This window comes from Cupressus sempervirens, chromosome 11 (assembly GCF_028749045.1).
Source record: "Cupressus sempervirens isolate cs-2001-9-10 chromosome 11, ASM2874904v1, whole genome shotgun sequence".
Lineage (NCBI taxonomy): Eukaryota > Viridiplantae > Streptophyta > Pinopsida > Cupressales > Cupressaceae > Cupressus > Cupressus sempervirens.
The window spans coordinates 171,131,923-171,156,155 of NC_143128.1; the positions used below are offsets into that span (position 1 = coordinate 171,131,923).

Here is a 24,233-nt window from a genome sequence, read left to right on the forward strand (position 1 = left end):
CCATACAATTACCAATTATATTTGCATTGCTAGTGCAATGCACAGCAAATCACTAAACATTCATAAGTGAATTCATGTGAGCCACAAAAAAAAACTCAAAGGTAAGTCTGCATCGTGGGTTAGAAAGGTGGATGTTGACATACTTCATTTGTCATCATGTACCAGACGTTTTTTTTGGTGTTGTTTATTTTTAATAAAAAAGGTCGAAAGACTTGAAAAATGAAGTATGCAGTCTTTTCCGAATAAAGCCATAGAAATAATTGTGCACAAACTTCGATGGAAACAAAGACTCATCAAGCGTTTCATGCAAAATACAAATTGTGATTGTCGACACTCCGAGATATTTTAGCTGAAACTAATCAATCTGAAAACGATGGTGTAAAGCTGAACATGTCATCCATTTAAGTTTACATTGCTGCCCTGCAAATTTGTACTTCAAATAAAGCGAATACATTTTCTTCTCTACAAAAGAGTGCATGACTTGTTCTTTTCTGACTTACCCTTTTCTTCATTCGGTCGATGCATGAAAACCCAGTTGTCATTCTCGCCTCCAAGTTTGCGTTAGAAGAACCGCCTTTCTCAACCGCCATTTTTGCCTTTTTGCGTAGCTCCTAAGCTTTCATTCTCATCAGATTCCCCTCCTCTTCCACCAGCAGCTTTATAACCGCTCTCTTCACGACATGCTTATCTCCCACGCCCTCCATATGTGAACATATTTGTTCTGCAATACCCAAATGCTCCACCAGAAGCTTATTGTTAAAGGGCTTCTCTGCAAACATTGGCCATGTGATCATGGGGACACCCACGCTTATGCTCTCCAGCGTCGAATTCCATCCGCAGTGGCTCAGAAAAGCGCCTGTGGAAGGATGGGAGAGTATCAGGAGCTGCGGCGCCCAACCCCATATGACCAGCCCTCTATCCTTTATCCGCTCCTCGATCCCCTCTGGGAGGGCTATACCAGGAAGGTGCTTGAGAGCCCATATGAAAGCCTGCTCGCTCGACTAGCCCCTTTGCGAGCGCCAATAGGGCCAATATGGCCAACGCTTCGAAAATCTTCCTGGGGAGAATAGGGCCAACGCTCCAAACAGGTCTCTTCGTCAAGCTCTTGATGTGATCGATCCCCAGCGAGTCCAGCTCGTAAAACGTGTTGAAAGTCACGCCGCTTCCTTCCGTGACGAAACTTTGCATGGGATTCTTCTCCGGGTTTCCCATGGCGAACGTCAGATCGGATTTACGCAGCTTGAAATCGAACGGAAGGTCGGGGACCTGGAAATATTCGTCGCCTCCGTTGACATTCTTCTGCGGGGTGTTTTTCATGAAGGAATGCATCACAGACATGGCAAATGCCCCCGATGTGTGGAAAACCACTGTGGGAAGCCCAAATTTAGCGCTGGATTTGTGAACCCAGGACGTAAACATGTCGCTTATTAAACAAACGGGAGGAGACGGAGAACTCTGGATCTGATCCTCTGCGATTTTAATTTCCTGCTCCAACCATTGCTCAAATTGTCCAGCAAGCTTGCAGGACGATTTCATGAGAATTCCACTCATATGCAGCGGAATGGTTTCGGAGCCTTTGATTCCCGTCTGCAGGCCTTCGATGGGAGGCATGGGAAGCGAGACCAGCCCTATGTCGACGGTGGGATTCGAATTCTTGACCGCCTGGTCCACCTGAGGCTGCAGTCGAGCAACATTGTCCGCTGTGGTAATGTAAGAAACAATGAGGCCATGGCAGGCGAGAAGCTTTGTAAGCTCCAGGAAAGGAATAAGATGGCCCTGCCCGACATAAGGAATGACTTGCTGCTCTTCTCACCACCATTCATTTTGCTGCACATAATAAAATCCCTCAGGCACTTCTTTCAGCCAGATCATTTCATATATGACTATTATTACTGGAACTTGCATATGCATTTCCTATCAAATTACTTCGCATGCGAAGATGGAGATGGACTCGTCACAACCACAAGAAGAGTTGAAGATAAGACTCTGTCGTGAGAGTTTTGAATTAGGAGCAACCCATAAAGTGACGCTCGCCATACTTAATTTGTCATCATGATATGATTTTAGACTAGTTATTTCTATTATATTAAATTACTTAAAAATTAAAATACATATTTAAATAAAATTTAAAAGTAACTATTTCGTTTCTAAATTATCCCTACTTTATTATTGTGAGATATCTTATAATAAGATAGAAAGATTATTAGTCCCTACCTTTTAAAAGATAGGGAACTTTTTTTTTTTTCGCCCCCCCTATTAATTTCTTCTAAGAAGCCTACACCATATTGTAAAGTTTGAGAGCTAAGATTAAAAAATTCTATTTATTAAATGTTAATTCCAATTTTCTAATTGGTTTAGACAAATTTGTTGGGGCTTTTGCCTATTTTCATATATAGATTAATTTGAAAAATATTAAATACTTTCATTGTGTTCTCTACAGAAAATTAATTCATACTCCATACTATGTCGTGATGTCAAGGTGTCAGTCGCCATTACCATCATTAATGTAAAAAAATGTGTCAGTGCTCCCGCATTTAATATTTATCATTATTCTTTGTGGCATCAATACTTTTTTTTATCTATTCATTTTACTTAACATTTATTATCAGTTTTCTATAGCGTCAGTCTTTATTAAACATTTAATATTAAATAGTATTCTTGTGGCGTGTGGAATCTTGAATTATTTATCAAAATTATAACTGTAGAATTTGACTTTGACTTGATAAAAGGCATACAAAAATGACCAAGTTAGAGGTTGAGCTAATATTAGTTAGTATGTGATGTTTAGATTTAGTAATTAATTATACTTATAATATAAAATTTAATACAACTTTAATATTAAAGATTAACAATATTATATTATTATGTATCTATAGAAGAAAATAAGAAAATAAGACTTAAGAACATATTAGTAATTAGTAGTTGTTTTCAAATAATAATATGACATGACAAATTATTCATTTCTCTATATATTTTAATTCTTGTATATATATATATATATATATATATATATATATATATATATATATATATATATTCCTTCTCCATTTTATTTTATTTTATTTTCTTATTATTATTTCACTTTTAGATAAATTAAATAAAAATTTTTAAGTTGTTTCTTAAATTAGAAATAGTTGAAAAATAAATATTATAAAAATTTAATCATATATTACAGTATCAATTTCATCACATACATAAGACAATTATTTACTATTTCTTAGTAATAAAAAATGTTATTAATATGGAGATTTGCAAATGCTACTCAATCTCTCTTGGAGTCCAACCATCTTAACTCTTGTACATATTACACCTTTCTCATTATTCCCAACCCTGCCTTCATAAAGGCGGGGACACCAACTCTACAAGAACTCTTGTTATATACATAAAAAGTAAATAATTCTTACTTAGACTATATAATAACTCTATTTATATCAGTTGAAAATGTATTCAAATATACACATATACAAGATCGAAGAACATGTCAACTCAAATTTATATCAATAGTTTAGTGCCAATGCTATAATTATTACAAAATATAATACAATACCTTCTATAATTTATGTTTTTAAATTTTTGGAAACTACTTTGAATTATTTATAAAATGTTGCAATAGAACAAAACTTTACGAGATGCATAAATAAGCCACAACACAAAAATAGGTGCATTTATCTTTTTCTATGTTTTGTTCTCCAAATTTCTCTATGTATATTTGTTATCCAACTAATGCAAAAGTCTTTGTAAATCAATCATTCTAATCATTTATTACCTTATGCTTTCCACAATAGGCAGACACTCCTACTCAAATAAAGCTCTTTTTCTCAAGTTGAAAATCACAATTTGTATGTTTTAATGAGTGACATTTTGAGTTGGGTGTACAATTCTTATTATGGCTTTATTTAACAAATATTGTTTAGAGGCTGACAAACTAATCACATGTTGTGTTAAATTTGATGACCATCTTAATCATGGAGTTTAGAAGCATAGGGCACCATCAACATTAAATAATTAGTTGTTTATGATTGCCTTAATTGAATTAAAAACAATATAACTCAATGTATCATTCATTTTTGAGTCCTTGCCCATATATAGGCAAGGGGCTAATGTTTTTAGTTGCCCCTATCAATTAAACTTCATAATCAAAATTATTCCATTTCTAAAGTTTTAAAATAGATTTATTTTTAAATTAATTTTTAATTGATAATTTCTTTATTTTTATTTTTATTTTCTTCATTGCTTGGGGTTTTTATTGTTTTCCTAATTCAAAAATGTCAAAAAAAAATCTTTAGAAAATCTCTAGAAAGTTCAAAGTACTATTGGAAATAGTATTTCAAAGCCATGTCTTGGTCAACTATAATAGTTGTAGATTTTCTACCACTTATGTAGGGTTGTGGGAGGCAAGGAAGGGGAAGATGGCAAGGGGCAAGTATGATGAGTGCTAAAAAAAATCATAACACCTTTCCAACATATTTTTGGGCAAGGCTTTTGGTCCATTTTTTACACGGACTTTTCTTTCACAATCATGTGAAGCAGGTAGTTATTTATATCCATTGTATTAATTGTTAATGAAGATGTTTTTTATCTATTAATTATCATATGATGTTTAGTAGTTGCTTGATTTTGGTATTATGGTTAATAATTAAATTCTTTTAAATGTTAATATGAAAATTATTATGGAACTTGTTATTATTGTGAAAATCTTTGCACAGGTGATTGCAGGAGAAGATGAAGGGGAGAAGCATTGCCAAATGAGATCAATGGAATGGGATACTAACTTAGTCCAATGCATAAAAAAACATTTTAAAACATAAAATAATTTAATTAAAATATAATACATACCTCAAAGGGTTTTGATTGATCTTTCTACCACATAATTATAATAAATACCTATGTACGTAAACATAGATATAAGAATAAAATGACACCATAATATTATTATTTCTTTTATAATAGTATGATGTCACCTCATAAGTATATCTACATGCATATAGATAGATATAAGCCATAGTTATTTTTTATTTATAACCTTCAAATCTTTTTCCATCTTTTTATTCTTCTTCTTGCTTGAAACCAATGAACACTTGGCATAATTATTTGGCGTCCAAGAGCCAAGTCATTCTTTTTATGTTATGGCTTCTTGGAAGCCAAAGAGACATAATATCTCTTTATATTTTGAAGTCAAGGGAGACGGAAGGCATCATTTTTTTCCATCACCCAACTTCTTTGTTAAACATTTGACTTCTATGTTCATCACCTGACTTCTTCCATATTATTGACTACATTTTTCATAGCATCGATATCCCTATTGTTATCAATTTTTAACCATTACATTGTTCCTTTCCATGATTTCTTTATTATACAATTATTTTGCTAGAAATCGTGAGAAATTAAGATCTTTATAGGCAAGATTGAGGCAAGTTGTTGAGCATCCAACAAGATTCTATTATCAGATTATTCCAAGTTATGTTGATATCCAAATCCAAATATTGCAATATGATTTTATTATTCAGATGTTATAGCAAACCCGATTTACATAGTACTAAGCTACAACATTTATCATGATGCAAAATATCTTGCTTAATATCGTAGGATAGACTTTCTCTAAATTAGAATGCTTCATGGTAATTAAAAGCCAAGTAACCATGTTATGAAATCATGATTTATTATGCCATTGGAGATGAGAATTAAATGATATTTTTTGCACGTCTTAAAGAAAACCTTTTTCAAATCATAGATTGTGATAAGCTAGAATAAATATATATTATTCATGAATTAATTGATAATCAATGGACAGAGTTGATTGCTCGAAGATCTAGGCACCTAGAACTCATTGATTGTAAAGCCATCGAAAAGGTGAAGAGGTGAGATGAAATCTGTAGTGACATTAAAATAAAAGTTAGATATGATGAAATAAAACTAAAACCATTTTATTAATAGCTCATGCTCATCCCTATTATTGTTTCCCTATTGTCAAGTTGAGCAGTGGTGACTAGGTCAATGAACCCATCAAAAAACCTTGTCCAAGGTCATTTAAAGGCATGTTCGCCATCTATGATCTTAGTTGATGTCAATGGTGCAAGTTATTCAAACATGTCTATCCATAGCTGTGTGGACATTCTAAATAGCAGAATGCTCATGTGACTGGACTAAAAGTATCCCAAGCCTGATCCTAGGGTAGAGAGGGCCTTTCTAATTCAATAGATTGTATGGGGATAAGTATGGTCTAAGGTTGGGAGGTTAATCCTAAGTCAATGCTTCTCCTCTTACCAAAAGCTAAGGCTTGCACAACCAATTAAAGACTCACCAGATATTATTTGTATGTTCTTCTTTTTGTGTTAAGAAATTACTTTACATGTATGTAGAGAAAGATAGTAAATTTTGATTCCAGTTATTATAGCTGATCGTTGTTATAGCTTTTTTAGTTAATCATTTAAATAGTTATTTTAGTAAATTTTAGTTAACTGTTATTATAGTTAGTACAGTTAATCAATGATACAATCATTTAAATTGATCATTAGTAGTTAAAAATAGTTAATGTCCTATGAATAGGAATTCAGTTGAGAAAAAACTCTTTATCAATCGTCTTTATTTTGTTACAAAAAACCATTTGTTATATATGGTATTAGAGGGGTAGGTTCAATAATAAACCTTGGGTACACTACCTTCCATGTAAACTTGAAAATTATTATAATGATTGTATAGGATGCAACTACATGAAACACCCCACAAGAAGGCATGACACCCCATCTTCGTGTACTTAATTAAAAACATTCCAAACTTTGATTACACTTATTGTTCTATGCTCCAAGACAATGAAACTCTGAACTAGGCCTTGCAACAAATGAAGAAGGAAAGAGTCAGATGGATTCCTACTAGTAAAGCAACATATAGAAACATATTAATTCAAAACTAGAACGCTTGTCAGGGAAACTCTCTTATGCATTTCCATAGATCCTGGATGGTGTGGGATATGTACAAATTTGAATCATAATTGAATACTGAGAAGCAAAATTTGGAATCCATAATCTAAACATCCTCAGTAGAGGAAATTTTTGTAAATAATTCTACCATGAATGCAACAAAAAAAGTATTAAAGTTAATTAAATAAATTGGTTTATTTGTGTATTATATTCACTTGTAAACTCTTTTAATTTGTTGTAGGCACACTTAAAATAATTTATACAATAAATTGACACAAATTTTTGTAAATTTTCAAGTTAAACTAGTGAACAAACAAAATGAACAATGATGAGAACAATGCAAGTTATGACATAGTCCATGAAAATACACAATCATCCACTAATTTATTAATTTAGATTTTTTAAGAAACACAACTGAAGTTGGATAATATGGAAAAAAGAATGAATGAGATGGCAACCTAGATGGAGAAAAACCAAGAGGAAATTCAATCCTCACCTCCTCCCAAAATAGAGACTAAAGTCTTTGAACACAACAAGGAAACCTCACAAGCTTTACCCATTCAAATTGAAAAACAAAATAAACAAGAAGTAGTGAGTGATCTATTCATAGATATTAAGAAGATCAAACCACCCAAATTTGTTGGTTCTAAATTTGGTTCAAAAATCTCAAAAGCGGTTTGGGGAATATACCAATTTACTAGAGAAGCTACTACATAGTGGGGAAACACCAAGGTTGAGCAAAACATTAAAACCACCGAGATTACCTTAAAAAAAATTGTAACCATTTTTAGGAATTGTTAATTACCCCAAACCTTTTATGGCCAACAATTGTTGGATGTCCAAAACCCGAAGCAAGGAGATTTAATTGTACACAAGCACTAGGAGAAATTTACCTAATTACTAAAGTATGTACCACCATATCAACAAGGTAGAAATCTAAAAGTGAGGCAATTCATTATGGGTCTCAAATATAGAGTATGAGTAGTAGTTGATGTTCTCACTCCTTGAACCATGGAAGAAGCTTTAGATAAGGTTGTCTAACAAGAATATAAAATCAAGAGAGATGACTCAATTCAAGGTAATAAAAGAAAAAAAAAACTGGAATATAGAAAGTACAAATACTGGATATTAGAAGAAACAATTTAGGGATTATAAGTTTAGCAAGCCAGAATCAAAAGGAAATGGAGTCAAGGATTTTACAAGCAATTTTAATACAAGTAAGAATAATAAGAGCAATGGAAAGAAAGGGCCACCTTCAGGATGTTACAACTATGGCAGGAATCATTATGCTAATAAGTGCCCTACTAAGACCAACACCAATCAGCCATACTAGCCACCCCTTCCACATCAGCAATACATTTATTAGTAGAGGATTCATGTAGCCCTTAACAATAGGCAAGCAGAACAACAAATAGGCTTGATCAAAACTCAAGGTAATATCTATGAAAAAATTGTCTCTATTTTAATTGATACTGTAGCTTCTAAATGTTTTATATCACCATAACTATTAAGTAGATTCTCAAAGAGATATAGTTTTATGGAAAATCCATGGACAATTTAGTATGCAAACCAGTCAAGGGCTAAGGTAGATCTCGGTTTGATTTTTTAAGTTTGTCCACTGAATTGAATCTATATATAGCACATCTTGGGTCTTACGATATTATTATAGGCATTAAAAAGGTGGATTGCCTTGCCAAAATTGTAGATTGTTTGGATGACCAAGGAAAACTTGCAAGCATTATATGGATTAAAAATGAAATTAAATCAAAATAGATATCTGTCATGCACCTTAAGAAATGTGTAAGAAAGGGCTATGAGATTTTTACACTAAGAGTTGAAGATATGAGAAATCCTATAAACACTACATATGGAGATGACTACATTTTTGAAGATGGGGCAATCAAAGAAAATTTAAAGGAATCTCTCGAAGAGAAATATCCCTACCTAAGGAATTATAAGGATGCATTTCCCAAAGAACTCCCCGATCTACCTCTATCCCAAGTCTTTGATTTTACAATAGATTTATTACCAGGAGCAGAAGCCATTTCTCAGGCACCATATTAAATGACCACCACATAATTAATTATCTACAAATATAATTACAAGATATGTTAAACAAGAAACTGATTCAACCCAGTATATCACCATGCAGAGCCCTAGTATTATTTTTTAGGAAAAAGAATGGAACTATGAGATTATGCATAGATTATAGAATGCTCAATAAGGTTACTATCAAGAACTGGTACCCACTTCCTAGAATTGAGAACATGTTTGATCAAATGAAAGGCATTACAACATTTTCAAATATTGATTTGAGGTCAGGATATCATCAACTTCATATTAAGGATGAAGATATTCACAAAACTACATTCAGAACCAAGTATGGGCATTATGAATTCATAGTGTTACATTTTGAGTTAACAAATGCTCCAAGAGCTTGTATGAACTTAAGGAAAAGCATATTCCAAGATTGCCTGGATAAGTTTGCACTAGTCTTTATAGATGATATTTTGATCTATTGAAAGAACATCAAGAACATCTGGAAAAAGTCTTACAAAGGTTAAGAGAACATAAATTATATGGAAAATTGTCTAAGTGTGCTTTCTATCAAAAGGAAATTCAATATTTAGGACATATTATATCATCTCAAGGAATACTTGTAGATCTATAAAAAGTCAAAGCTATTAAGGAATGACCTATACCTAAAAATGTGACAAAATTCAGAAGTTTCATGGGATTGGTAAGGTTCTATAGGAAGTTTGTTAGAAATTTCTCCAAGATAGTGTACTCAATTACATCACTTCAGAGAAAGGGAAGGAAGTTTGTATGGACTGAAAAATGTCAATCAGCTTTTGAATTCTTGAAGGAAAAGTTAACAGCAACACCCATACTAATAGTACTTGACTCACAAAAGAAATTTTTCATTATATCTGATGCATTTGATGCATTAGAACAAGGAGGAGGATGTGTGTTAATGTAGGATGAGTAGGTAATTGCATATGAATCTAGGAAATTAAAGAATTATAAGCAGAATTATGCCCCTCATGATCTGGAGTTAGTAGCTATTGTTCATGCTCTTCAAATGTGGATACAATAATTGATCGGAAAACCTTTTGATCTTCAATCTGACCATCATGGCCTAAAATATATTTTTACTCAACCTAATCTTAATGCTAGACAAAGAAAATGGCTAGAATTTCTAGTAGATTATTAATTTGACATTAATTACATCTAAATAAAGGGGAAAAAAGTAGCAGATTCCTTAAATAGGAGGAGACACATTTCTGCAATGGCTACTATAAATTTTAGAATAAAGGACCGAATTTTACAGCATCTAGAGCATGATGAATTTTATGTAGAGATCAGCCCAGCTCTCATCAGAGACCCACAAGACCCCAATTATTTAGAATTCGGGATAGAAGAGGATGGATTGTTAAGATATCATGATAGGATTTATATACCTGACAAATCTAAACTTCAAAGAATGATTTTGGAAGAATCTCATTTAGCTCCATATTAAGGACACCCTGGAGCAACCAAAATGTTGTCAGATATAAAACCCCTATATTTTTGGAAAGGAATGAAAAGGGAGATAAAAAAATTTGTGGTAGGATGCCTGGAATGCCAAAGAGTAAAAGAAAAACATTGTTACCTAGCCAGTCTTTTGCACCCAAATGAGGTACCAAAATGGAAATGGTAGATAATCTCCATGGATTTTGTACAAGGATTACCTATGACATGAAATAGACATAACATCATTCTAGTAGTAGTAGATAGATTAACAAAAGTTGCTCATTTTACAGTAAGAAATCTAACTGATGGAGCACCAGAAATTGCTCATAAATTCATAAAGAAATTTTTTAGATTGCATGGAGTTTCAAAGAATATTATCTCAGATAGGGATGCTAGGATAACTCCCAAATTTTGGAAAACATTATTTTAAGCATTAGGGACTAAACTAAATATTAGTTCAACTTATCATCCTAAGATAGATGGTCAAACAAAAAGAGTAGACCAAGTATTAGAAGATCTTTGGAGAGTTTATTTTATGGATCAACAATACCAATGGAAAATTTATTTACCTTTGTTAGAATTTTCTTATAACAATTCCTAACAATCCACCATTGAAATGGCCCCCTTTGAGGCTTTATATGGCCACAAATGTAGAAATCTCATGAGCTAGAATTGATTGGAAGATAGAATTATTGTTGGACTTGAAATGCTTAAGGAAATGGAAGATTAGATAATCTAAATTCATTAAAGATTGAAGGAAGCCAATGATGGATAGAAAAGTTATGTAGATGAAAAAAGAACACCTAGGGAATTTTCAATGAGAGAAAAGGTTTTATGTACTATCAAGTTTGGTAAGAATACCAAGCTAGCCCCAAGGTATGTGGAGCCCTTTGAAATATTGGAAATTATGAACCCAGTAGCCTAAAAAATTGCTTTACCACCAACTCTTATAAGGATGAATGATGTCTTCCATGTGTCATACCTTAAGAAATACATTACTCATCATGATCTTTTAATTGATTGGAACCTATTACATGTGTGAGAACCGAAGGTGATGGAAATAGAACCACTCAGAATACTCAAGGTACATAAGCTACGCTTACAAAATCAAAAGGTAACTCAATGCAAGGTCTAGTGGGATTAGTATATGGAAGATAATGCTACCTAGGAAGATTATCACGAAATTTTTCAAAAATACCCTCATCTTTTCTCCAGGACTAGAGCCTCAACCTTTAATTTCTTGAAATGATCTGAGTAGATATTGTTTTTTATTTTTATTTTTTTTGTGATATTCATTGAGGACGATGAAAAATTTAAGTTGGAGGGTATGTTACATCCCAAAGTTTGACCTAATTGTAAATTTATTCATAGTCATTAGACTATTGTTAGACTAAATGAATTTTTCTTTCATAATTATGTGAAGTAGGTAGTTATTTATGTCCATTGTATTAACTCTTAATGAAGATGGTCATTATCCATTAATTGTCATGTGATACTTAATAGTTGATTGATTTTAGAATTATGGTTAATAATTAAATTCTTTTAAATGTTAATATGAAAAATATTATGGAACTTGTTATTATTGTGGAAATCTTTGCACAGGTGATTGCAAGAGAAGATGAAGGGGGGAAGCATTGCTAAACAGGATCAATGGAATGGGATACTAACTTAGTCTAACCATCAGGTTGACAGGTATGACCTTAAATTGCCTTGGTAAGGACCTAGCAACTTAAACTTTAGGATACAAATAAAGGACCACATGAGCTATTAAGTAAAAATTTTAAAACATAAAATAATTTAATTAAAATATAATACATACCTCAAAGGATTTTGATTGATCTTTCCACCACATAATTATAATAAATACCTATGTGTGTACACATAGATATAAGAGTAAAGTGACACCATAATATTATTATTTGTTTTATAATAGTATGATGCCACCTCATAAGTATACCTATGTGCATATAGATAGATATAAACCATAATTATTTTTTATTTATAACCTTCAAATCTTTTTCCATCTTTTTATTCTTCTTCTTGCTTGAAATCAATGAACACTTGACATATTTATTTGGCATCCAAGTGCCAAGTCATTTTTTTAATATTAAAGCTTCTTAGAAGCCAAAGAGACATAATATCTCTTTATATTTTGAAGTCGAGGGAGACAGAAGGCATCATTTTTTTTTTGCATCACTCGACTTCCGTGTTACACATCTAACTTCTTTGTTCATCACCTGACTTCTTCCATATTACTAACTAAATTTTTCATAGTGCCAATATCCATGTTGTTATTAATTTGTAACCATTACATTGTTCCTTTGCACGATTTCTTTAATATATAGTTATTTTGCCAAAAATTGTGAGAAATCTCATACTAGGATTAGTGATCAAGATCTTTACAAGAAAGAGTGAGGCAAGTTGCCAAGTGTCCAACAAGATTCCATTCTCAGATTATTCTAGGTTATGTGGATATCCAAATCCAAACATTGCAATATGATTTTCTTATTCAGATGATACAAAAAACCTTATTTACATAGTAGTAAGCTATAACTTTTATCATGATGCAAAATATCTTGCTCAATATCATAGGATAAACTTTCTCTAAATTAGATTTGTTTATGGCAATTAAAAGGCAAGTAACCATGTTGTACAATCATGATTTATTATGCCATTGGAGATGAGAATTAAATGATATTTTATGCAAATCTTAAAGAACACCTTCTTCAAATCATATATTGTGATAAGTTGGAAGATATATATATATATATATATATATATAATAATTCATGAATCAATTGAAAATCAGTGGACAGAGCCAATTGCTCTAAGATCCTAGCTCACCAATTGTAAATCTAAGGAAAAGGTGAAGAGGTGAGATGAAATCTACAATGACATAAAAATAAAAGTCAGATATGATGAAATAAAGCTAAAATCATTTTATTAATAGCACATGCTCATCCCTATTATTATTTCCCTATTGTCAAGTTGAGCAGTAGTGATGGGGTCAATGAACCCATCAGAAAGCCTTGGCCAAGTTCATTTAAAGACATTTTTTCCATCTATGATCACTTGATGTCAGTAGTGCAAGTTATTCAAAACATGTCAATCCATAACTGTGTAGATGTTCTAAACACCATAATGCTCAAGTGGCTTGACTAAAAGTATCCCAAGCCCAATCTCATGGTAGGGAGGGCCTTTCTAATTCAATAGATTATGTGGGGATAAGTATGGTCTGAGGTTGGGAGGTTAAGCCTAAGTCAATGCTTCTCCTCTTACCAAAAGTTGAGGCTTGCACAACCAACTAAAGACTCACCGGATACTACTTGTATGTTCTTCTACTTTTCATGTTAAGCAATTACTTTACATGTATGTAGAGAAAGATAGTAAATTATTATTCTAGTTATTATAGTTGATCATTATTATAGTTATTTTAGTTAATCATTTTTAAATAGTTATTTCAGTTGATCATTGTTATAGTTAATTTTCAGTTAAACATTATTATAGAAAATACAGTTTATCAATGATATAGTTATTTTAGTTAATCATTTTTATAATTATTTCACTTAATCATTGGTAGTTAAAAATAGTTAATATCCTACGAAAAGGAATTCAGTTGGGAAAAAACTCTCTTTATCGATCTTCTTTATTTTGTTATGAAAACTATTTGTTACAAGTTAGAATGAAGCTTCTATAAAATTAAACCTAGAAATATTTAACAAGATAAAATTGTCCTTGATGAGCATTGGTTTCAACATTTATGTCATTAGTAGACACTTACAAAAGATCTCAAGAAATACTAAACTTAGCTACAATGCTTTCTAAAATTAAAGGAAAAATGGTTCTCAAGCTCACCATTGAGAAATTTTACAATGAAACATCAATAAATATATTATAATAAAAACCTATAATCATAGTGATAAGTGATATCTAGGTCACACATTCTAAATATTCAAATACAATCTAAACTTAAAATTCTCACTTATTCAAATACAACTCTTTTACAAATTCTTGTAATACATCTCAAATCAAAATTATAAAATTTACTATGGCAAGATTTCAAATCATATCAACCTTTCATTAATATTTTCAACCTTATTCAAATTATTGCATAAACATCTTAATTTAGATTGATGAATAATATTCAAATTTGATTTCACATCACTTTTATTATTGATTTAAACTCTTCCTAATACAATTTCCCTCCAAGAATTCAAATATACCCACTTACTCCACATATTATCCTTAAACACCTCTAAGAACTATACAACTTATGTTTTAAAAACATTTCATGGTTTTAGATTGCACATTTCATATTTCCAAAACCTTAATAGAGACTTATTTCACACACCTATTGTAACCTCCAAGATATGACATATATTTGAGAATTGTGAACATAAAAAAATTGAATAAATTGTTGGATAGATGTTAATAATTGGGTGTACAACATGTATTCCATAAAGAATATTAATATACGTATTTTTCATTCTAGAAATCCCTTTTATATGAAAATTAAGGGTTTAAGTTTAAATATAATTGACATTAATGGGTGAATAATTAAGTTGTATTCGCTTTCATATCACTCTTGATTATATCATTTTTATCATTAATCTTAGCCATGCCTAATACAAATTCCTTGAAAGAATTCAAATCTATCCACTTACTACGTAAATTACCCTAAGATGTCTAGTTTTACAAGTTAAATTTTAGACAAGACATTCATGGTTTCATATTGCACATTTCATAGTTTCAAACACCTGATATATACTTTTTTTCACATCCATATTGCAACTTTCTAAGTATGCATATTTGATAGTTGAGAACATAATATAATTGTCTAAATTATTTGATGTATGTTTATGACTATTATATGCCATGTTTTTCTACAAAAATATTAACATACTTAAATTTCACTCTAGGTAACATTATTATATGAGATTTTGTACAAAAGTGTTTGCACTAAAATGAAATTGGAATTAATGATAAAAGTATTAGGCTAAAATTTGACTTGAATATCATATATCATTATCATTTCCTTGTTGTAAGAATCTATAAATTAGAATGGATTTGCAGCTAATGGATATTGTTCATGGCATGAGAAGGCTATAGACATCTTCAAGGATTATATATTACTCTACCACCAATATACTATCATAGCCTATGACACCATCTAGCTTTCCACCCTATGTATATGTACAATAGAATTGGTATTTTTAACCATTTTATATCAATATTAAAGATGTCAAACCTATTGTATGCTTTAACTATATGAATCATAAACATGATGTAATGTCCCCACTACTAGGGTTAGTTTGGGACAAGGAATCTTGGAAACAATTACTCAAATTGTATGTTTCCACTGATGTTACAAAATGTCAATATTAACCAAGCAATGAAGGGTTCACAATATTAACCGAGCATATTCATCATTGACCAAGAAGTTGGGTAATGAATAACATTCAGTGTTAAGTGAGTAGTTGGTTAATGAAGGACATCCATCTTCCAGTGTTAACCTAGCATTGAATCCTAGTATTGATCGAGTAACAACAAAATATAATTGTCGAATAATTAGCTGATTGAGGCTAACTATTTGGATTTTTAATGATTATTTGAAAGGGTATTCAAGTTGACTTCTCAAAGCTTGTGATATATAGAAAAGGTCAATTAGTGAGGATTGAAAAAAAGGAAGTAAGAAGAATGTGGAATAAGATGGATATGTGAGTGAAAGAAAAGGTGGCGTGGAAGATAAGCTGCAAAGAATATTTTGATTAGTAAGATCCATAGGTCAAGCCATAACAAAGATATGAATCTACAAAAAAAGTTAAATCAGGTCAAATTACTATTACCTTCTAACCATTATAGTAGTAAAGAAATCACTTAATAGTCATATTGTAAATCCTCTACGAAGGTGGCATTTCAAGATTGAAGTGTTTGATGACCACTAACTAGGCTACTCCTAACACATGTCCCGATTTCAAGTTAATTTAATTATTTATATAAAATATTTTTTATATATAAAAATTATAATTCATAATTATAAGTGCTTTCCACTCTGCAAAGTTGATATGAATAAATGAAGGAAAGATGTGAAAAATTGTACGTGGCAAAAAGATGATTTGGAAAGTGGCACACATGCAATTGAAAAAAAACCCAAACTAACAAACTAAGATGATATCCATATGCCAAAATTATAGAGACCATAAGTCAGATTATGAAGTAGGAAACTATGTAACAAGTCACTATTTTTATATATACTAATAACGATATTTACATATCAAAATTGTATACAAGATAGTTTCAGGTAGATAAGAGGACTACTTATAAAATGTAGCCTTACTACAACTTTTTGAATAAGAAACTATAACTGGAAACCAATTAGCAAGAAGTAAATAATATATTTAACTGGGTCGAAATAGTACTGCCAAAATGACCCAGAATTATAGCTAAGTATGTCAATTCTATTTCTTAAAAACCATGATAATCTCTAAAGCCTCATGCAGATTTGTGGCCTTTGAACTCAGAGGAAACTCATAGGCCATCCTTCCCCTGATTGATTTATCATAATTTGGAATGTGGAATGCCACATTGTCCAAATCAGAGAGATTTGCATCCGAGTGAATGTATGCATCAAAAGCCCTCAAATAATTCAGGAGCCAATCTCTACCAAGATCCTCAATTATACCTCTCCATCTTAGCAGGAAGTTAATGCTTGCTTCCATCCTCAGCCACTCTTTGAAGAATTGAATGTTGTTCTTGATTACCAGACATGGTCACATAGGGCATCTAGCTAGCTCTGGACTATCCAATTCATATTCCATGTATGCTTCTAGAAAGGGGATCTATTGCCTCTCATTGATGTTAGCTACCACTATCTCCAACCCTAGTAGCCAAGAAGGGTTGAAAAGGTTATAGCTCAGCCTAACAATGTCCCATTTCTCCACCCCTGCCCTAGCAAGGCAACCTACCCAAAGCCTTATAATATCACTATTAGTCCTCCATGAATACTCGTAATCAAAAACTCCCTCACCCAACACTTTAATAACTATAATTTAGCTCATATCATCTATTGACCGAAATAACCTATTCCATCTTTCTTTCTTGATATGGCCACAAAAGACCATAGTGTGGTTTTTGAAGACATGATATAGGTAGATATTTTTATCCTTGGAGAAGTAGAGTAACATTTAAGGGCTACTCTGAGAATAAACACTTCCAAGTTGAAACCACTAGTCATAGATTTTGGAAGGAAAAAACTAGAATCAAAATGATGACAAGGATGCCCTAATGGGTTTAAAAATGTCACTTCAAATCATAATTATGCAGATTTTCATTTATGAAGAGAGATATGCTTCATAATCTAGTACAAGGCTCAATTTAATGATATTTATGATTTTGAAATGGAAATGAGTTGGGCAATAGAATAAATAACTAATAGGAAAATTTATCCTATTATGTTTTAGTTATATGTAAGTAAGTTTTCTCCATTGGTACCTTTATTAGATGAGCTATAATTTATAATAATTATTATAATAATTATAATATAATATAAATAAAAGATTTTCTTTTCTATTATAGAAATGATTTTCTTTTCTATCATAAACTTTTTAATGAAAAATTCAATGAACATATATTAAATTTTATAAAATAAAATTGGTGCAAGATATGAAACAAGTGCCACTAGTACTTGTCTTTAGTTTTTATATAAATCTAATTTAAATTTAATAAATTTATTATAATTAATAAAAATGTAATATAATTATATTTTTCTGTAATGATGTTAATTTAAATTTAAATTCTATTCATATATATAATATATAATCATTAATATATATGTTCTATTATATATATATATATATATATATATATATATAGTATGGTTATAATTATATTATATTATAAATAATTATATTATATGTTCTATTATATAATAAATAATATAAATAAAAATAATAATATTTTTATAATAATAATAAATCTTAAATTATTATGTAATATATATAATATTACTTTTAATTGAATGACAAAAATGTATTATAATTTATAAATTAAAAAATTATTAGAATATAAAATATAAACCAATGCACTTACATTAAAAAATAAAAATATTAACGGTAATAAATCACATTGAAAATGAAATATTTAGCTCTTAGCCCTAAGCCTAGTACCTACTGACAAGTACTAATAATTATTAATAAATTATAATGACAATAGTTTAATTTAAATAAAATAAGTAAAAATTATAATTATAATTATAAATGTTATATTTTTATTCATATTTATTATTTAATTTCAAAATAAAAATGTAATATAGTTCAATTATCTATAAATTATTAACATATATTGATAATTGTGATAATTGTTTATAAACATAATTATTTATAATATTAACCAAGTCTTCCAATTGGCAATGACCAGACACATGTCATGATTTTCGATGAATCTAGGAACATGGGAAAGCATTCCCTAAATTGGCCTAAAATTTATCTCAGGTTACCAATCCTTATTTTATGCAATGGTCAAGATTTCATGTAGAATATCTAAGTACACGTGTCCTGGTTTCAGATAGAAATAGACTTTATCTTCAATCTTTTAAAATTTGGCCCAAAATTAAGGCTTTGAGCCGCGGTCATTGAAAACAACTTACATAGCATATTAATTAATATAGAGAAAAATAAAAGAAATTGCTATTAATTATTATTATTTTATTTTTAAGCTTGAGCAATGAGCATGTCAAAATCATGATGTTAATTTAATTATTTATATAAAATATTATATATAATATAATTTATAATAATAATTATAATAGTTTTAATTTATATAAATAAAAGATTTTCTTTTCTATTATAGAAATGACTTTCTTTCTATCATAAGCTTTTTATTGTAATGATGATATGAAAAATTCAACGAAGATATATTAAATTTTATAAAATAAAATTGGTGCAAGATATGAAATAATAATGATAATATTCTAATGTAAATAAAATAATTACAATTTAAAAATATAATTGCAAATGCTATATTTTTATTCATATTTATGATTTATTTTCAAAATTAAAATATAATATAGCTAAAATATCTATAAATTATTAACATATATTGAAAATTGCGATAATTGTTTATAAACTATTCTTCATCATTTAAAAGATTTCATAACGAAGAAAAAGTTAGGAATAGGTGACAAGATAGACTGTATGAAATAAAACATTTGACATATAAATTATCAAAATTATATTTAACTTTGTTAAGGTTATAATCTATTAATCTTTAGTTTTCCTTGAAGCTCCATTTTTTTAACCAATCAGATTAAAGAAAAATAGTTAATTATTAACAATTAACTATTTTTAACAAAGTCGCAAACTAACAGTAACATTTCAATAGTGCATTGAGAATCAAGATATCAAAAACAAACTCACAAAGTCATAAACTAACAAGAATAATGATTTGAGAAGCCAAAAACTATTGTTTTCATTGCTAATATTTTAAATTGTACAATGTACATAATACTGATTCATAGCATAGATATTCAAAATAGCTGATTAAATTAGCCTAGTTTTACTATTTCGTAATTTATAAAAAAGGGCAAGGCCTAATCCAAAGAAAAATACAAATATCTTAAAAACATTTTTTTTCCCTAAAGGCAATGGGTAAGGAAACAATATTCAGGAAATAGGGAATAGGGAACTAGGGAACTAGGGAGGCTAGAAGCATCAACGGGTTGAGGGGCTGAGGACTTGAAGCCTTCAATTAGAAAGGTCTTCAAGTCTGTCTGTGAGGAGTCTGTTCGAGAAGATAATCTCACTGAACTCATCCAGCCATGTAAAGTTGGTCTCACTGACATTGTCCAATAACAACCACTTCCATAGAAAATCCCTTTCGAGTCATGTCCACTTTCGATGGTGAGTCAATTGCCATTTATTCATGCTAAGTAGGAAATGATGCTTATGTATAATGCACCCTATGCCTTCCTCCCAACACTTGTCTGCTACATCCACAAAAGTGATGCCAATGCCTGACCCTGGTACCTGCTCAGCCAATACAAGAATTTTGACATCATTTTCTTAAAAAATTCCTTAAAAAAGTTATGTAGAAGCATCAGAATGTCTATTTGACTCCCTTCAAGGTCAAGAAGAGACACAAGGAAGCAGGAGGTAATATTCATGGACACATGGTACCTCTTATCGCTTCTCATGAATTCATGGCCAAGTGCCATGAATATAGCATGGCCGATAAAAGGACTTCAAGCATCTAGCTTGCAAACCATGGCAAGGACATTGTTAGTAATCTTGCCCAAAAAGGGCTTTTGTAGAGCCATTGTAGTGTATTTCAAGAAAATTGGCATATCCATGACTAAGATTCAAAAATTTTTGCAAAGTGCAACTACAAACTAAATTCAAATTGAACAATGAAGAATATGAGAAATGATAATGAAAGAGGAATTGAAAAGGCTATTTAATGATAGTTGCATTTAATTCTTTGGCATTTGCAATTTTTCATATCTTATTTTTTCCTATTCCTATTAATTTTCAAGTGTGTGAAATGTCGAAATGTACTGGCATTAATGTCAGACAACCCATAATGCTTGACATTGAGTAATTATTTTCATATAAACATTTCCACATGTCTCCATTCTGGAGAATTTCATGCTACTCTAGGTCTTTTCAAGCGAGTGGCCCTGAAATGCATCTTCTATCATTGATCTCTAATTAATCAATGGTCAATAAAATAATTTTATTTACTATTAACAATACAAAAGTTACAATAGCTGACTTGGTAATAGTGACACTAATATAACGATGTTACGACACTAATAATAATAATAATACACTTCAGATAGTACACAAGTCAAAACTTGAAGTGACTACTCAACAATCAATACAATCAATAGCCAATATATGTGCAAATTTCACTTTTAGATTAAACAATTTTTTAGTTTACTGTTGAAGATTAGCCAAGACCATTATTATTCATTTTCCTACAAAACAAGTAATTCACCTCTAACATTATTAATTCATTTTTGGCAAGGGAAAAAATGGCCATTATTTATTTATCTGTTAGCAAAAAAAACACTAATTCATCACATTTAAAATTATTTTTGCTAGGGCAAGAAAAAATCACCAACATATAATATTTTATTTCCCTATATAGAACAAAAAAATCACCCTCAACATTAAAATTTTCTTGCCCACAAAATGTTGGATTCGACAGCATTTTAGGCAATTTTTTTGAAGGAGGGCTTTCTTAAAGTTATCACTGGTGGATGTGCTATTAAAGAACTAAAGGTAGTGGTTAGACAATTTTTATGACAATGGGATGGAAAGAGGAACTCAAATTGTAGGAAAATTTAGTGAATTGACAAAAAAGATGGTGGAAGTTAGATGTATCTGTGGAGTTACAAAGAGAGGAGAAGGTGAAGGTCCAAGTTAATTGGTGGAACTGACATAGGACTGGAACATGACATAGAGTCTTGGGAATGAATTTTAAGTAGACATATATATAAGAGAGGATTTGATTACATGTGCTCCACGAACCTCCATACTCTTGGGTACACATATGATAATCATATGTAAAAAATTGATTTTTGTAAACCTCCATTCCTATTTAAGTGGAATTGGAATTCATTTTCCAATTGGGCCTTTTTAGATGAAAGATTAGAAGGCTAGGGTAAATTGGGAATTAAAAATTTCCTATTCCATTTTCATGTTTTGAAAATAAACATAGGATATGTCAACATTTGACAATGAGAATGAATTTGAGCAAAGGAGAAGCTTGTTTTGCACCAGGTGAAAGTGTGAGGATAATTGTTTGTTAGAAATAGGGAATACTAAGGGGGTGGGGGTTGGCGGGGAATCAGTGTTCCACAAACCTTTTCCCAACTATGGATATTATAAACAATCTTTAAACTTGCATATATGATCATATTGAAAATCAAACATAAGCATAACAAAATGCAACTCATAACAACATTAATTGTTCCTTTTCTCCATATAGTGGTGAGTTTCATCAACTCCAAACTATTGCAACTCTATTCAAATTCCCCCTTTTTCACTTCTTGTAAGTCCCTTCCTCTTTTCTTCTAGTTTGAGGTTGCTTTTTTTGGGGTTTGTTTCATCTAATCATGTTTTATCGAATTGCAACATAAAGTACATCATTAAATTAATTTTCACTTATATTAATATATTCCTTTTCTATAAGGTGACATGCAATTTTCTTCCATTAGGAATAGTCAAAAGGAACAAGGCTCAACTTTATAAAATAATAAGTAGGTAATAGTTTCCACAACATGCTAAACTATGATAATTTTATCATGATTCACATGTGTAATTTTTGAATCAAACTTATTGACCCACATTTAATGAATTGTGGTTCACAGAAACCCATCTCTTATAAAAAGGTATAGAACACTTATCACTCACTGCATCTAGGTGATGCTCATAGAGGTGAAGCATTAGGACTTACTAGGAGGTCAACACACCCTAGTACTAAATCAATTCAAGTGATATTAACCATCAATTTTCATCCAAAGTTAGAATTTATTTTCTTGCAACCCTATTTGTAAAATCTTCAAACAAAGTGTGCTTAAGCTTAGAGTAACTCCATGGTTAAATGCACTTGAGTTGTAGTAGTACTAAGATGAGTCACCTCTCAAGAAATCTCATTGCTTCACCTCTATGAACATGACCTAGATGGAATGAGTGCTAAGTGTTCTATTTCATTATCATGATAGACATGTTCTTGTGAACCACTACTCATGAAAAATTGGTTGATAAGTTTGGCTCAAACATTAGAAAGGTGAATTGTAATAGACACATGAGAATATAAAATGATTCTCCAAACACAATGATGTAATGTGATGCTCCAAAATGAAAAAAACCACTTGTAGTCCATGTTCTATTTTCAACAAAAAAGGTTTATGCATACCCCTTTCTTATGTGTAGGTGAATTTGTGAATGATGCAAATAGAGAAGAGGAAGAATCACCCATACTTTGTGTAGGGCAGCCAATTTTTTCTATTTAGAACACTCTGTTAGGATTAACCATGGATAGAAATAACAATTACATACAAATATAGCCAATATTAGAAAATAATAAATCACACAGAAGACACAAGGATTAACTGTGGGTTTGATCTTTCATCAACTTCAACACACAAGACACACAATTTAACATGGTTCACCCAATCCCTAGGCTACGTCCACCAATAACAAGTCCAATATTATTATTATCCAATGATTACAATCTACAATCCCTTACAACTCAATACCATCATGCAAGAAGCTACAATATCACCATACATTATAAAATCCCTGAACCTAAGTCATTTTATACAAGCTTTTACTACTTACAAAATTAGGGGTAGAATAAGTCATCCAATAGGAAAATAGTAGTCGATGCCAACATTGCCCTTCAATCCCACCATGTAAAGTGACATGGAGCGCACCTAGGACATTTCTCGAGGACCCCAGAAGGGGCATTGCCCCCAAATCCCCATAGAAATAATCTAGGGGGAAATTGCACCGAATATACCTTTGAGTTTGATTAGGCTCCACATCAAAACAATCTCCCACTTGGAGACTTATGAGACTCCACAATAATAACACATTCTTTATATTATTGATTTCCTTTTTATAATATTATTAATTTTCATTCTATAAATTTTTACAATAAATATGTGTGGGTTTGGAGTCTCTACTTTGATACCCTTATTAATTACTTTTCAAATTTTTTTATATAATTTTTTATTTGTATTGATAATATAAAAGATAAAAATAACAAAATTTTAACATTTCACTTAGTTACAAATAA

The 24,233-nt window shown here is 30.8% G+C and overlaps 1 pseudogene; it reads right to left on the reverse strand.

Moving 5' to 3' along the window:
- Nucleotides 1–272: 272 nt before the first annotated feature.
- On the reverse strand, nt 273–1,913 carry LOC149528740 (putative UDP-glucosyl transferase 73B6; annotated as a pseudogene).
- Nucleotides 1,914–24,233: the final 22,320 nt, after the last annotated feature.